At 43.2% G+C, this 17,823-nt stretch overlaps 1 protein-coding gene across 4 annotated transcripts in view; it reads right to left on the bottom strand.

Moving 5' to 3' along the window:
- Window positions 1–17,823, bottom strand: part of LOC138570097 (intraflagellar transport protein 70A) — a 694,742-nt gene that overhangs the window by 610,934 nt on the left and 65,985 nt on the right. The window lies entirely within an intron of this gene.

Below are 17,823 nucleotides of genomic sequence, written 5' to 3'. Positions count from 1 at the left end.
GCTTTCCAATCGTTCCTCGAAGCTGTCCATTCTCTGGGTGATTTTGTCGATTTTGCCGCCAAGGCTGGTACCCATGTTTTTTATTTCAGACAATAGAGTGGCAATGTCTCCTTTGGTGGCCGCAGCACCTGCCTCCGATGGGTCCGTGGCCATGGTGTCTATGGTCCTAGAGGGTGCGGGGGATGGACCGTAGGCAAATTTGGCCAGTTTGTGGCGCGGGTCCATGCGCCAAATCCCGGGTTAGAGGAGGCACACGCCCCTGGATAGGGGGCCCTACCCTCTGGGAGGATGCACGGGTGGCAGGCTCAGTGTTGTCGTTTGTTCTCGGCACTTCGTGTGATGTGGGCCGATTCCTCGGGTCAGGTCAGTGGGGGGTCACGGGGCAGGGTAATGCTGCTATGCTCGCCCAGGATTGGGGTCACCTGTGTGTTCTAGGCGACTTCTGTTGAGACCCTCCCTGCCAGATTGCTGGGAATCCGTTGCACGTGGAGCGCGACGTTTGGGCAGTGTTCGGTGTCCCCAGCGCAGGGTTTACATGGTCCAGAAGCGTGCCTAGGCTGGGGATGCCCCGTATGTAGTGCTGTGCTAGCGGGTTACCCTTGTCCCTTCAGTATGGCGTTTGGCGCAGGGAGCGTATGCCAGGGCAGTCAGCAGTTAGGGGCAATGGTCATATGGAAATCAGTCTTTTATATGGCTGTGTCCTTCACTGAATGCGGCGTCTCGCGGCCTTCTCGGCCTTCGGGGGGGTCTTCCCCACCTCTACAGCAAGGAGGGAGGACCTGGGGCCGTGCGCCGTGATTCAGGGCTCACCGTCGGGATCTGGCGCAGCCCGGTGTGTAGAGGCACCTCGCTACACCCGGTGGAGCCGGGGGCAGCAGCACAAGTATAGGGGTCCGGGTCCAGCAGGCAACAACTGCAGGGGTCGACGCCCTGCTTTGTCCAGAGCGTGTCCGGTTCCCGGGGCACAACTCACCACACGCGCCGTCCGCAGTGAGGAAGGCGCGCGTGTCACGCGGCGCCGCCGGGGCACGGGCCCTGGCGCCGCAGAGTCTCGCGGTGGGGGTCCCCACTTACCCCGTGCTCATATGCCGGTCACGGGGGGCGTCACCTTTCTGGGGTCCCGCGTCTGGTCTTCTCCATGGGCCTGGGGCGCGGACCATCACCGCCAGAGAGGCCCGTCACAGAAGCCGCCGCACTCGAGTCTCCTGTAGTGCAGCGGGCGGGCGCTCCTTAAAACACCTCGTTCTCAACGAAAACGGGCCCGATTTTCGTCGGGTTTCTTCTCCTCTGCAGGGGGGTCTCCTCAGACCATAGGATTTCGCACTTTCGCAGTGGGGGGGCCGTCAGCGGGGGCTCATGCCGCTATTTTGGGACCATGGGGGCGGTGCTCACACGGAGAGGACGTTCATCCGTGCGCCCACTGGTGGCCAGTCCCTATGCTTTTATTTTTATCATAAAATTAACAGTATTAATATAATAAAGGTATCATTATTAAAATTATCATATTTTAAAATGATATGCGTGATTAACCTTACTAAAAATGTTACTATAAAAGTATTTTATTATAACAATTATTTGTTCTTGTGTCGATTTTTAAAGTTGACATGTGGACTTTTGCAAGTCTTGCAATAACCTGCATCAAGCCAACAAGAGAAGCAGCACACTACAACAACTAGATAACGGATGTTACTGCACCGGTTAACCATGTCCACATAGTCAATGTGGAGGTGTTGAAATGGCCCTAAAGGGCGGGGCAATGTTGCTTTCAATGTCTTAACAGTGTGACCTGTAGTGTGTGTTTGGCATGTGGTACAATTAAGTATAAAATGATCAAGATCCTCTTGGAGGTTGGGGACAAACCATTATTCCTGTAAGTCATGTAAGGAAGGCATGGTATCATGAACGAAGACAGTCACAAATGATGCACAGTTCAAGGGTGTTTTTTTTTTTAACAAAGATGGGGTGGTAGAACGCCTATCTAGCCCTATAGCTAAGGATGGGAGCAAGCTCGACCATTGAATAATAAATAACACAGTCCTAGTAGTGTTTTGTCAAATCAAAATGGCCTACACTAAGAAAAACTATTGCCAATCCTTACGCTATAACAAACGTGTGCATGCAGAAGAAAACAGTGTTCAAGAAAGTGTGCATCAGGATGACTGAACAGTGGGGTTCCCTTCCACAAGTTTTCAGCACGGGACAAGGTGGCACACTCCAGCTTTGGAACACCCTCTGGCTTCTTCGGCTCGAGGATGCAGTTCGGGACATAATACAGGGACTTCCGCGGCAAAGTCTCTTTCCAAAACAAAGTCTCTCATTCGCAGAATGCCTGGGTAAACACAAAACAAAGTTCCTTCTCTTTAGGATATCAAAGTTCTCAAGGGTCAGGTTCACAGTTCATAGTGGGTCTCCCTCGGTCGGGCTCAGACACCTTTTAAACACAAAGTCTCATCAATAGGTTTTCCTCAGTAGGGCTCAGACCTTTCACAAGGGATTTAAAAGTTCCTGTAGGTACCCCTCAGCCGGGCTACGACCTCGTAATCACAAAACTGGTAAGGGTTTCCTTCCCCTAAACATCCAACCCCTTCAATTCGTAGTTAATCACAGTCTTAAATGTTCATCTAAAGAGAGACTTTTGATTGGGTACTTTCACTATGCCTGACCACTCTGTTACTCTGTAGCATCTGTCCACTGTTGACAATATAGGCAAGGTGCACATGTCTTTGTGGTTGTATTTCCACTACATGTCTCATAATGCACCTTTCCTTATGGTTAAATTGTGGGTTCCATGCTCACAAGAAAAGGTCATATATTCATGAAAAGTTCCTGCTTCAGCCTCACACGCGTGCCGGGTTTCCCCTCACCCAGAAACTCAACATCCACACGATGCTGTCGGGAAAAGACTTGCTGCTCTCAGATCTCAGGTCACCGTCTCGCCACATGCCCCCCTCTCTCTCCCTGGGGATCAACATCCACCTAGGCAAAGAAGCACTGGCCTGTATCTGGCCCGCTACGAGCAGCTCTCCTTGCTTTTTGTCTCTCTCTGGGTCTACCTGTCCTTGCCTGACTCAATTAGTGGGACAGTCAAGTATTAGCATGGGGCAGTCTGTCGTCTGTCTCTCAGTGTGCTTTTGAGTCATCTCTATTTTTCTTAGGTGCCTCCTCTTCTTCTTAGTGGTTTTTGAAATTGGGGAGGGGGAGTGGAGATGGAAAAATTGTCCTTTAAAAAGCCAGAATGGGTGTGATTGTGATTGAGTGCTTGACCCTGCTTGGTCTCGGTGGTGCAGGACCACAGCATATTACTAGAGGTATTATTTCTAGTTGTAGTATATGGGTAACTCAGTGGGGTAAGGGAATTATGGGAGTTTCCTGTCATGACGGTAGATAGCTTGTGTACGGACACATCAGATAAGGAGGGATGTGATAGCTCAGCGGCAACGTGCTCGCCTTGGAAGCAAGACGACACGAAGCAACACAGGTTCGATCCCCGGGTCCGCGCTTAGAAACATCTGGGTATTTAAGCGTGTTATGAATACGCAACTAAGACAAAAAAAAACTATTACGCAACAGCTCCTCGATGCCCGCGGGCTGTGTGAGCGATTTAGAAATGCAAAATAAATTCAAAATAAATAAATAAATGTCCTCTGGGTTTAGAAGGGGGAGGACTAGATTACTTTTAAGGGTCAAAAGATCGTTTGATTTCCCATGGTGTTTTCCATTTCCCTTTTCTAAGTTAAAGAGTTGGGGTACGATTGTAGAACTGGCAGCTCCAGGGAATGGCAGCTTAGTTGCTGGGCTCCAGCTCTAGGCCTCAACTGATCTCCTTACTTGAAAATGTCTGTGCCAGGTACCCCTGAATCTACACAGCCAGCTAAGAGGCAGAAAGGTACTTCACAAGAAAATAAGGAAGAAAACAGAGAGGACAAACTCTTGGATTTACTTAGCAAAATGACACTGGATATAGCTGAGATAAAGGCAGATCTCTTTAAATCAGAGGAGAAGTTTGAAGCAGTGGATAAGAGAGTAGACTCAGCTGAGGAACCTCTGACTGTTGTGGATGAAAGGACTCTGAAATTAATAGACCAGATTAGAGACTTAAAGACAATCAATGAAAAGATCACTTTGAAACTGTCAGAGCAAGAACACTTCTCCTGAAGAAATAATCTCCGTCTGGCTGGCTTTCTAGAAAATGCTGAAAGGGGCAACACAGTGGACCTTCTACAAAAGAATTTACCAAAAATACTGAAGCTGGACATTGCTATCAACTTGGAAATTGAGAGAGCACATCAGGCACTTGGACCTAAACCTTCATTAGGTGAGAGACCAGGGCATATTATTGTAAAGTTCTTAAGATTCCCAGTAAAAGAACTTATTTTAAAGAAAGCCCGAGAATTAAAGGATCTTGCTTGGGGAGGAAACAAAATTATGTCGTTTGTGGATTTCAGCAAGGATGTTCTAGAAAAAAGGAAAACATTTGATAAGTTGAAAGTGAAGGCACGGGAAAAAGGCCTAAAATACTATATGGTCTATCCAGCAATCTTTAAGGTTGTGGTTGATGGGCAGTTACATTCATTCAGTGAATGTAAGTCAGCAGAAGCATTTTTGACGGATTTAGATTTGGATCCAATGGAGGGCACTTCATCAGATTTCAAACCTACAAATATAAATACGAGGAAGAAAGGAACATCTGAGTTACATTGACTTTGGATTGGGAATCAGACTGGATTTTTCTCCCTTTTGAAATGTTAAGGATTGCATTTATGTTCATTACAATGTTTATTTCAACAACAATAACTAATTTCATTTTTTTTTTCAATCGTTAAGATGGCCGCCACCTTTTAGCCGTAGCTTGAACTGCTAAGAATTTTGCGATCATAACGGAGAGGGTGCAGCATTGTATATGCACCAATTGATCTTTCTCACTTTGGAACGGAATGATTTGAAAAAAATCACCTTCCTCCTGCAATGCGTGCGTATGAATGTAATGAGGAAGTTCTCAGTGGAGGAAAATGGACACATGATATGTGATTGCTGCTGGGTGCCGCAATGTGAGACGGTGAGATGGGTATGCCTGGAGGATGTTTGCGCGGATCGTTATTAAAGTGTACCGCGATGGTGCCTCTGTTGACCTGAAGTAAGTCTGCCAGTTACCGTGATGGGGGCGCGTACCTTTCATACTGAAGTTAAAGGCACTTTACTGTTGACATCATTCCTGATGTACACGTATTATTCTGTTGAGGAAATAAACGAACCTTACAGTGCCGGGATTGTATCAATGGGAAGAACAGTCATGCAGCAGGATTCAGGGTGATGTACGGGTTCTCTCCGAGTCCCACGGATGTGCTTCCTGCAGAAGACCAAATGTAAACTTACTTCATTCACAACATTGGTCGCCGCCTGGTGATCTGACAATGCTGGGGGTTGTTCGGAAAGTGGATTTTTTGGCGTGATCGTGCCGTTGGTCTGTGAGAACACAGAAATGAAAGGACACACTGTTTTTGTCAAGTGGTGCCACCTAGGAAGTGCATTGCACCAGTGCTATTACACGTGTGACGTGCGACCCCCTTCACAGGGGATGTGGGAGGAGGGAGAGGAGCACAGTTTTCCGTTTCTTTTTCTTCCAGTGTATTGGTGGACACCTGTCATGTCATAACTGAAAAGGAAGATTATCTAGGGTACACTCACCTATTGGTTTTGTTGAAATTGACTATGAGTTATTAATGCATGAGTATATATTGGGATATAATTGAGAGGTACACACTATGGTGGTTAGCTCTGTCAATTTATGTGTGTGATGGCACTTAAAAGAAAAAACTATGCCAGTGGGATTTTGCCCTTATCTGTTGTGTGTTTGACTTGTGGTTCTTGCAGAGGGGAATCTACAGGTGAGATGTATGGAAACAATGAGATAGAAAGAACTGGCAGCAAAGTAGATAAAAAGGGGAGTATCCAGTGATTTGAGAGCGACTTGTGTGTGACCGAGAGTAATCTCATGTTGGTGGAAGGCACTTACCCTACATGTGGAAGGGATGTAGAGTATGATGGCAATTAGCAAATGCAAATTATGGTTTAGACCTGAAATTTGTTGAGATGCCATTTTGAATGCCATTTATAGGTTTGGTATATGAGATGCAATGAAGTACTTCTGCTTGGATCACTTGATATTGGAGAATGGATGTTAAACTTGTACTGGCTGGATACAACTCCATTTATTTACTCTACTTGATATTAGGGAACGTATATATTACTAAAATGTGCTGAACTTAATTTTTACTGATGACTCAATGGCAATTGATTGCATTTAACAAATTGGCAGCGATCAATCGGTTTCATATTAACTATGCTGGGTTTGAATTTCTTAAGTACATGCAGCATCTGTTTTTTATTTTTGTTAGAAAGTATACTTTGTTGAATCCATAGGAAGGATAACATGCTACTGCGCACAAAGAATTAAAACATTATAGTGACGATATAAGGAAGGTAACATCAAAGATGATTAGGATGATTCAATATGATCCAACACGAGTGCAGCTCATGTGATTGACTGTATCGGTTGTACTTCTTGAAGATTTTTAAGAAGCCTATATGAGGCAAAAAGACAACAAACACTTATATTTATACAGAATTGAATTTGTGTGTCAGTTGTGTTTGGCAGTGAAAGTATATACTCCTCTTTTAAAATGGCAGGAGTCAACAGTCTCTTATTTTGAGGAATTATAATTGCAAAGGTTGTAATGCATAGTAATGACATTTTGGGATTTGAGTGACTTAAAAAACATGGATGATTTAGGGGTCATATAAAGTGAATTAGTATAGTTGCTGTGAATGATTGGGTAGTTGGGAGGTATTTGAATACATGTAAACTAGTTAGTGTCTATGGATTGACATTAGGAAATGTTTGGTTGCATATATTAATGTGCAATAGCTCTGTATGAGGTGGTTTTGGGAAACTGTTAACATTGATAAAAAGTTTTTTCTGCAGAAATGGGGAAGTAGTGGATTGGAATCCTGTGCGACATTAATATGACTTATGCAAATGGAAATTGCGGAGTGCAATTAATCTACTGGGAGAGTTGATAAAGTGTGGGTATATGTTTGCGGTGGTAGTTTTTGGAGATCGGCAGAAAGATATGGTCTGTTACTGGAACATATTGAACAGTTACTATGGGTAATAAGAGTTTTTTGTTTGCTTTTGGGAATAAATACTTAAATTGGGGTAGATTTAAAGTAATTTTTGTTTTGAAGTAAGGAAAGGAATTGAAATTTAATATGTGTTGAATATGGTCTGGGGTGACTGGTGAGAATAGTTCGGAATAGGGGTTTGGATGTATACAAGCCTGCTTAGTATAAGTCTGACGTTGTTGGACTTTTGGATTGGATAAATACTTATATGTGTTTATGGTTGTTTTTATGTTATGTGTGTAATGTTTTTTGTCTTGCTTTTCTCTTTTTCTTTTTTCTTTTCACATTACTTTCATTTCCCACTCCTTGATGAATACTTTTATATTTGCTTCTAACTCACGATGTTAACTGAAGATGTTTGCGCATATTGTAGATCATTTATTTTGTCAGATAAAAATTGCAGTACTTGTATAGTGTGATATTAATCCGTTAAACTTTGTTTCGTGGAATGTGAAGGGTATTGGATGTGTGATCAAATGGCAGAATGTTTTGGCACGAATACGGAGGAGTGGAGGTGATGTGTTATTTCATCAAGAGATGCATCTAAATGAACAAATTGGGGAATATTGGGGAATATTTGACTAATCGTAGATATCCACAAGTGGTTTCAAATTACTATGACTCTAAATCTAGGGAAGTTAGCATATTGTTTAGAAGAGGATTACCAATTAAAATTGAAAAGACAGTGAAAGATGAAGGGGTCGTATTCTATTAACTGTTGTGGTATATAATGGGAGGAAATGACTGTTGGAACAGTATATGCTCCATGCACACCAACTTTAAACTTTTTTAGAAAGATTGAAAGTCTTTTGAATGAAATGGAGGGAGAAGATATAATTTTGGGTGGTGATTTTAATTTAGTAATGGATAGTAAACTGGACAGGAGATCATACTGCAGGTAAAATGGTGAGAAATTTAGTGCAGAATTGAAACGGTTTGCGTCTAAGTACAATCCAGTAGACATCTGGAGGGTGCTCCATCAAACAGATAGAGAATACTAATTTTACTCATTGGTTCATAACTCATATTCACGTATAGATTTGTTTTAAATAAGTGACAAATTGGTTGATCAGACACTTTGTTCCAGTATTAAAGAGAGAATTCTCAGACCATGCGTTAATAGACCTAAACATTAGTTTGGCTAATATGGGTAGGAAAAATAACAGGTGGAGAATGCAAGCAAATGCCCTTAAGCATTCAATAATAGGTAAGGATTTAGATGATTTCACTAAGATATTTTATGGAAAATGTTGGCACGTCAAATGTCAAGATAGTATTGGATTGCTTTAAGGCAGAGTTGAGGGGTGAAATGATTGACAGAGCCTCACACGCAAAAAAAAAGGAAAAAAGAAAGTAGAACAACTAGAAAAAGAGGTGGTGGAACTACAAAAATGTTGTGCACAAGCTGAATCGGAATTAAAAAAAATCAAAATTGAAAAAAACTAGAGGAAGAGTTGAGAAATCTTGAGCAGACACATGCAGGGAAAGGATTGTTTTTTACAAAGCAATTATTTTGGGAATATGGTGACAAAAATGGTAAAATATCGGCAAACAAGCTTAAAGGTCTAATGACCGATACTTGTATCTCTACCATTGATAATGATGAAGGGGAGTTGTTTCATAGGAGTGCAGACATTTGTAAAACATTTAGATCTTATTATGAGAAGTTATATAAAGAGGATTCACATCCTAATGATACAGATCTGCAGACTTTTTTTGATAACGTAAATCTTACTAAATTGAGTGGGGATAAAAATGAGTTACTTGAATCTATGATAGATGTAGCAGAAGTTAATGCTGCTATCTTACAATTGGAAGACGGGAAATGGCCGGGGCCCGATGGGATCATCTCAGAATTTTATAAGAAATTTGCTGGTTAACTGTCGCCAGTTCTATGTACACTTTTTAATGTTTTTTTAATGACAGGAACTATATGCGCATTAATGAAAGATGCCATAATTATTGTTATTCCAAAATCTGGTGAGGATTACAAAAAATGTGGGAGCTATAGACCAATTTCGTTACTAAATGTGGACTTTAAGATATTTACAAGAATTTGGGCAAATAGGCTTATGGTAAATATGGAGGATTTAGTAGATCAATCCCAAGTAGGATTCATCCCAGGGAGGTATGGATATGATAACATCAGGATGGTATTGAATGATGTTGGGAAGCATTATAATAAGAATTCGAAAGGAATCATAGGGTTTTTTGATGCGTGATTTTTAGAGTATACCTTGTTGAGGATGGGTTTTGGGCCAACTTTTATGAGCATGATTAAATGTATTCATCATGAGGTCAAAGCAAGAGTGTCTATGGATGGCTTGATTTTGGAGTCTTTTCCACTTACTAAAGGAACGAGACAAGGATGCCCTCTATCTCAGTTTTGATTTGATCTGGCCCTTGAACCGTTAGCTGCCTATATTAGGCAATGTGAAAAAATTGTGGGATTGTGTGTTGGGAAAAATCGAGGTTAAAATCTTATCTTATGCAGATAATATGGTAGTCCTGTTAAACCCGGAAGTGTGTGGATTATTATTAAACAGATGTTTCAGCAGGTAGGTAGGTTGTCTGGACATAAAGTGAATTGGGACAAGACTGAGATTTTCCCGCTATCAAAAATACATAATAGAGAAATTCTGAATATGTGGAATTGTAAATGGTCCCCTGAGGGTGTTACATATCTTGGTATTTATATTATTGGTGATTTAAACAAAATTGTGCAATAGAACATTGATAGGATATCAGATAAAATGTCTTACTCTAGAAGAAGATGGGAAAGATTTAAACTTTCTTTTTGGGTGAAAATCAACGCCATTAAGATGGTCTTGTTACCAAAAGTACTGTACATTAGTCAGTCGATTCCTTTTTTGATCAGTAAAAAGCAGATTTTGCGGGTTGATAAGGTTTTCCAAAGTTTTTTATGGGGTTTGGATAAAAGACCACGAATCCCAAGCTATATATTGATGCAGAAGATTGAAGAGGGAGGCTTTGGCTATCCAGACTTACAAAAATACTGTAAGGCATTCTTGCTTAAGAAAGGCTCTTATTATTATAGAGATGATTTTAAAGGACCTCTTTGGTTGCATATGGAAAAGGATATCTGCAGTCCGTATCATTTAAAATGCCTCTATACTATGGGGAAAAGGTCAGCCAATAGACTGAAGCTAAAATTAATAATGGCGACTAGACAAGTTTTTTGGATGTGGTTTGGAGAGAATAAACAGTCGTATGGATTTAGTGAAGATGCTTCACTGTGGTATAATGTGGTGCTGAAACTCAACAATAGATGCCTTAATTAAGAGAGGGAGCTAAACCGGATTTGTGTCAACTACTTTTGGGACAAGAGTATAATGATCGTACATACATGAACTTTATGCAATTGGAAAATAGACATGTTGAAGCTTGGGGAAAATTGAGAGAGGTATGGTCAGTGGATATGAATATAGACTTTACGGATAAAGATTGGAGGGATATACTTAGAGTGCCAACATGGGAGTGGACTTAAATCTACGTATGATCCGACAGAAAATAATAGGTAGGGTATACTGGACAGCGGTTAAGATGTATACATTGAAATTGCAAATGGATGATTTATGCTGGGGGAGTGGGAAAGACAGAGGTACCTTGTAACACCTTTTTTGGAGTTGTCCGAGAGTTCGTAGCTTTTGGAATGAGGTGATTGATAGAGTTGAAATGACTCTAAGAGTAATCTTACAGAGATCAGCAGTTAATATAATCCTTCTTCTACATAGTGGAAGACGTACAGATTCTATGAAATACAACAATTGGATTGATAAAGTTCTGTTAGTTGCGATGAAATTGATTCTTCGGGTTTGGAAAACCAGGAAGAAACCCTCAGTGGAGGACTGGTTAATGGAGTTGCAGATCCTGTCTAATTATGAAAAAATCTCATTCAAGGCAAAAAAGAAGGAGGAATACATTTCGATATGGGGGCCATTCAATGCCTTATATGGCTGAATATCTAAGATGTGGTTGATATTGAGGAGTGGGATTTTTCTTTTTTTTTTCTTCCTCTTTCTCTTTTCCTTTTACTTTTTCATCTCTTTCTTCTTTGCTCTTTTTATAAGTGTATTGGTTTGGTGTTTGTCTATGTGGAGTCTTGTGTCTGTGTATGAGTTCTGGTAGGAGTGGTGGTTATATTTTTTTTAAAATGTTATTGTTTGCATATACTGAAAGTGTTTAGTGTGTTTAAGGGGGTTGCGTTGGATTGTAATGTATGCTTCAAATTATATACTTATTGAAATGTAGTTAAACAATGTGTTTATGTTTCTACAAAAAACTAAAAACTCCTGTATCATATTGAAATGAAATGTATTTGTTGACATGCTAATAAAAAGATGTTTAAAAAAAAAAAAAAAAGAAAAAAAAAAAAGAGTTGGGGTACAACAGGATTCTGCTAAAAAATATCCTCCTAAAATAGAAGGGATATTGGGTAGGGGCATGTCAGACAGAAGGGGGTGGAATACCGCGCCTCACCTGAGGGCATTCCCCCAACAGCCCCAAGGAGCCCCTGTCCAAGTGATCCTCCCCCGCACTGGTCCACCCCCAGGGTCTGGTTCCAAAGGCAATGGCCATGCCCTGGCCACCTGAACAAAGAATCCCTGGCATGTATATGTGAAACCACCCTCAGGTTTCTATACAGTCAGCTGCAATATACTCCTTGGATACATGAGCATGGTAGTGCAACTGCTCGAGAGCTACTGTAAGCAGTTCCTGGGGCATAAATGCATTTCCTGAAATATTCGGTCTCCAAATTAAATCTGTGGGGGATAAGGAAGACCGTCTCTTGATCCATAACTCCTTCTCTTGCTGGGGAGCCTGGCCCTGTAATTCGATAATCTGATTGACTGGGATTGAATTGTAAGGAATCTTTAGTTTTCTCTTCTGTAATATTACCTCAGGGGACACTGTGGGGTTTGGCATTTCCAGATATGCTGCTTCTTTTGCTGCATCGTTACCATAAGAAACTAGGTCTGTATTCTTGGTGTGAACTGCACACTTTAAAATTGCTACTGCTGTGGGCAGTGTTAATGCATCAATTAACCTAGAAAGTAAAGCAGTGTGTTGCACAGGGGTGCCATCTGATTTTTTGAACCCTCGCCGCCTCCATCAGAGAGGCCTGACTGTACCGTTGATGTGACATAAGCTGAAACCGAGTAAATGTTAGCAAAGCACCCCTCCGATACCGCCAATGCTGTTATTAGTGCTATGCGTTCTGCTGCTTGGGCCGAGTAGTGCGAGGGCAGTCATACATTAGATATCACTTCGTACTCACCAGCTTCACTCCTCATTTTTGCTGCCCCTTTGTGTCCGATATCAGTGCTCTGATCAATCATTGACGAACCATCAACGAAGACCTCTTCGCCTTCCTGTATTTGGTCTTCTCTAACATGGGTAGTGTCATTTGAAGTGTCATATGTAGTGCAATCATGCCCTTCATCCCCTTGCTGTACTGGATCTGCATTGAATGTTGCTGGATTGACAGTGGGACATCCTACTATGTGAATTAAAGTAGTGGACAAAATGACTTGTATCCTGATGCTCTGTGTGCTGAGAGTGGATTTTGATTTCTGTAGTATGGCAAAAACTGTGTTCCACATATAACGTGATGGGGCATGGCATTGTGATTGCGGATTATTTTTGTATTGTGAAAGTAGCTGCTGCTATAGCCTTCTCGCATGGAAAATGTCCCTGCATTTCTGGGTTTACGAGACCACAGTAATAAGCCAAATGCTTGTGTTCCATTGATGTCTGTTGAGTGAACACAGACATCATTATTTGGCCATTTGAATGTGAGAACAGGAAAAATATTTTTTTTGAAATCTGCTGATGCTAAAACAGGTGCATTGCCGATTGCATTTTTCAGTTCCTGAAAAGATTGGACCATCTCATCTGTCCAGACAAGGAGTTCCTTAACCTTCGGTGCTTCTTTTAACCCCTGCAAAAGCGGTTGGGTGGAGGTGGAATAATCAAATATCCAGGCCCAACAATAGCTACATAATCCTAGGAATTGCTGCATCTGTTTGACTGTGGTCCGCTGTGGGGTGTGGTGTGGTGTACTGCTGCTGTCCTTTCCAGTGTCACTCTCCTCCCTGTTGCTGATATTATCTGCCCTAGGTATACCACTTCTTGCTGGCAATATTGCAATTTCTCTTTGTCAACCGTGTATCCCTTTTCTGCCAATACCGTGCTTTGTACTTGTAAGTTTCCAAAGTCCATTTGCAATACCCTACTGAAAATGCTTGGGGACTCGCAGTACCCCTGTGGTAAAAACCTCTGTCTTCTGTAGGTAAATGCAGTGATATACTGAGTCTGGGTGCAATGCGATGGAGAAAAATGCATTCTTAAGATATATTACTGTAAAAGGGTAACTGCAGTGGGGATATTGCAAAGGATGGTGGCGGGATTGGGGACCACTGGAAACTCTGCCTCTACAGTATTGTTCAACAGGTTTAAGTCCTTAACCATCCATCATGATTACCCTTTTGCTTTTTTTCAGTGGGTACACATCTATGTTGCAGGCGGACTTTGATGGCACTATTACACTTTGCTGCCATAATGCTACAATGGTGGAATAATTCCCTATGTCTGCTTCTCTTGTCATCGGGCACTGCTTAATCCAGGGCTTAATCCAGGGCAACACTGCCCCTGGTTTCAGTTTAATGGGAACTGCTCATATTCCTTTTAAGAGACCTACATCGTTGGGGGCTACTGGTCCATAATTCTTTGGGCACCTTCTCTAAATCCTCCCTCAGGTGTGGTGGCAGTGTCTTACCAAGGAGCACAGTAAGGGGTACTTCTCGCTGTACGAGTCAGGGTATCCCTATCTGAAACACAATCTCTCCTGCATCATTGGTGTCTTTAAACAATTGCTCATCAGACACCCCTCGCAATTGCTGTGCGGAGGTCAATCCATAGAGCTGTACGCCATTCAATGTCATTCTCGTCTGTGCAAGACAGTATTACTTTGTCTGCATTGGTGATCATTGCAACTAGATTTAATGTAATGATAGTGCCTGGTGCTACCTCCTGGGGGTCTGTTAGTCTGAATATAAATTCTGCCATTATGCATAGTGTTTTGTTCTGAATCCCAGGCACCCAACTTCACAGAATTGTTACCCCATAGAAGAACAAAAAGCAAGGTGGAGGGACACGCTCCACAGAGCGCCTTGGCCACAAAGTGCTTCTATTACCACAATAGCTCTAGCATTATATATGCCAGGGGTAGAGTACACTATGCGCTCCTCAGTGAATGAAATGATCATGTTCAACTAGCTCACGAGATCCCTGCCTAGGTGGTTGACTGAGTGTCTTCTGAATACAAGGGTGCTGTCAATTCTTATGTGCCTATGGTGATGGGTAAATCTTTGGTGAAAGGAACTGATACAACTGATCCAGAGAATCCATGCATGTCCATTATTTTGTCTGACAGAGGAAACTTCCCTTCCCTAATGCCGGACTTGGTATCTCCTGTGTCGAACATAAAACAAAATAGTTAATCCCCTATATTCACGCCCACTCTGTGTTCCTCAGTCTGAAATTACTGGCCACGTCAGAGCTCTCTGTGGGTTGTCCTATTGTGGGTACAAATTTGTGTCTGGAGCGGGAAAAGTATTGCCACCCTATCACACTCACTCCTGTGTAATGTGTTACTGTGCCCGGAGGTTGGGAGTTTTTGTCCCAGGGCTGAGCAGGTGCCTGAAACATGTGTGTCTGAGGGATATTTGGTACCAGCTGCATGTGTGTCTGAGGGAAATTTGGTGCTGTGTATTGAATCTGCTGCATGGGTCCTGGGGCAGGTGGGAAAACTGAGGGCTGCATCTGGGATGGTGGGAAGTGATCCGATATGCTGGACCACTAGGATTGTTGTAAGACAAGGGCGGCCTACTTCTGCATTCTCGTGCAACGTGTCCTATCCTTCCACAAGACCAACACGGACCGCCAAACCTAGGTCTCATTTGTCTCCATCCACCCCTCTACCTCTTTGTTAACTGCCCCTTCCTCTCTGGAAACCTCCCATTTGCTATCTCCTGATCTCCTGGCCCTTCTGTCCATCCCTACATGGGACCTTGCATGGTGCTCTGTGGCTGCTGCCCTTCCGTGGGGTTTAGTAACCATTGCTCCTTCCATACCAAATTTAGCTAGCTTTTTCTGTACCAGTTTTGCTTCTGCGCTTTTTCACCACTCTCCTTTTCCTCTTGGTCTCTCACGCAACAATAGTCTACTATGTGTGCCTTTTTTTCTGGCCAAGGCTTTTCTTCGATGCCAACCAACTTATTCAAATCTGCTTGTATCTCTGGTGTAAGACCGTAAAAAAACATGCGATAAAAGACAGCTACATCTCCTGTATTTTGTGAATGTAGTGTGTGCGGTCCTCATCTGCCTTCATTGGGCGGGCCATGATAAGAGTTTAGGTCAGATGTGTCTGGGTATCTGTCCTTCAAAGCTTTCCATATGTGTGCTCGACAGCTGGTAAATGGTGTGCCATCATGGGCCTCAACGATCAATTGTACTCCTTTATAACCTGCTTTCCTCCATATCTCGTCCCGCATGCTATCCTATCCCGATCCTCCCCGCAATGAGAGACAACGATGGACTCTCCCAGGATGGGAATAAGGCCAAGACAAAGTGCGGGTGAGCGTAAATGGGAGTTTATCAATCAGAATAGGGCATGCAAAGAACTCTGCAAACTCCGAGAGCGCTCTGTCTGACAATAGCAAAGACAGGCGTATATATTTACAAAAAACGTCATCAGAACCTACCTACTATATGGGGCACAAGTTCAGTGGGATTGGGTGGCGACGACTAGCTATAGGTGCTGCTGTGATGTGGTTGGCCGCGGCTGGAGGACGTCACTGGTCAGCCTCGTGGGTTGGGCTGGGCCTGGCGGGTCGGCTCGGTTCATCCGGGCGGTGTCGTTGTGCCCTTGTGGCCATTGTCAGAGATGAATGTCTTTTCCTGACTTCTTTACCCTAGGCCATGCACACCGCAGTCATTCAGTCATTTGCAATATTATCTTCTTTAGTAAATCTTCCAATAGGTTATTCTACAGGTTAATGCAACACAGGAGGAATGCACCGAGAGCGTGGTTTGATGGCGATTCATTAGTACATGGTTACCAGTGTCCTGTTGACCAGGTACCATAGGTCGTGGGGTTGGGTCTCAGGGCATGGGACAGGCGGTACATGTCATCGTCTTGTTAGATGTCATTATGGATGTGTTGCTGTAATGTTGCCATAATATTGGATGTCCTAATTTTACAGGGGCCATTAACCTAAGGTGAGCCGGTGGGTCGTGGGGCTTAAGAAAGGGCGTCTCTGGATTTGTGTTTTCAGGCTGAGGTTTACTGCTGGGTTGTAAATAATACAGGTGGCGGGCCGTGGCATTGGGTGCTGCAGAGGGAACTACAAATCTTTGAAGCGGCTCCTGCCGAGTTGGGGGAGGTGGAGCAGCGTGACACAGGCCTCTGCTTTCTCGTCAGGCAGGCTTCGCAGGGAGGGAGGGGGAATGGCCTTGCATATGCTCACAAAGGTATCTTCCTCGTGTGTTGCCGATTTTCGGTGAAAGTAGCATAAACATTCAAATAATATACAATACTAATTGGGTCATTCCAAAGCTCACGTTTTAACATTGTTAATGCCTCTCATATAGTCAATCCGAGCACATTACTTGTACACTATGTTTTTAACAACCACAACATTTTGTTATATGCTTATACATTCGTAGTAAGTGAGGTAGTAGTGAGGTTGGTGGAGCGCATAAAAACGACTCGCCACTACAAGTGACGGCAGTGGCACATAAGGGGCTTGGACATACACACATGAAGGGTGCATTTTCGTGCACCCTTTATACGAGCCCTCAATATGGTTGCATTTGTCTTTCTTTGCACTCTAGCAGCATTAGTTCGGTTATGGCGCGGGACCGTGGGGTGTAAACTTTTCAATGATACGCATAACAAATAACGCCCGGGGACGCTTTTACTATTTGTACATAACTGCAGTGATGTGGGTGCTTCATTCCTAATGCCATATGAACACGCATTCTGCCTTATCTATTCATTTTACAGGTTTTTTAGTCAAAGAGGTTTGTGGAGAGAATGCTTCCATCGCAGGTAGTTTTGTCATTAGTGTTTGGGAACTTTTGCTTTTATCAAAGGGCCATTTTACAGTTCTCTTTCCACCCAGGCTCTGCTGGCCAGGTCATGCTGGGAGCAGTGACTCACTGCGGAAGGTGAAGTGTTACAGTGTTGGTATCTTACACTAGCTCATGTCCGTCTTGTTCGTGGGAACGGGCTCACAGCGGATCTGCCAGGGAGCTCCAGCCAGAGGGATAATTGAAACTCTCCAAAGGTGGGGGCCGCGCTGCAGTGCGCCGGGCTCACACCATCTTCGTTAGACAAAATGGTTTCCGAGGCCTAGCTAAATTCAGCAGGTTTGGTCAATGTCTTTGGCAGGTGAGCCATCCACCACCTGGGTCCTGGTGGTAAGGAGGGGACCCCTGACAAGTCATGGCCCTCACCGGGGGAGGGGATGTAGGCGAGGGGGGTCTTTTGGACCAATCCTCCCCTACAGCGGCGAACATGTTCTTCATGCCCCCTACTGCTAATATGATCCCTGC

The sequence above is a fragment of the Ambystoma mexicanum genome, chromosome 2q (genome assembly GCF_040938575.1).
Source record: "Ambystoma mexicanum isolate Mex_15411 chromosome 2q, UKY_AmexF1_1, whole genome shotgun sequence".
Classification (NCBI taxonomy): Eukaryota; Metazoa; Chordata; class Amphibia; order Caudata; family Ambystomatidae; genus Ambystoma; species Ambystoma mexicanum.
Note: the sequence above shows the minus strand (reverse complement) of the source record. Positions and strands in the feature narration are given on the sequence as shown.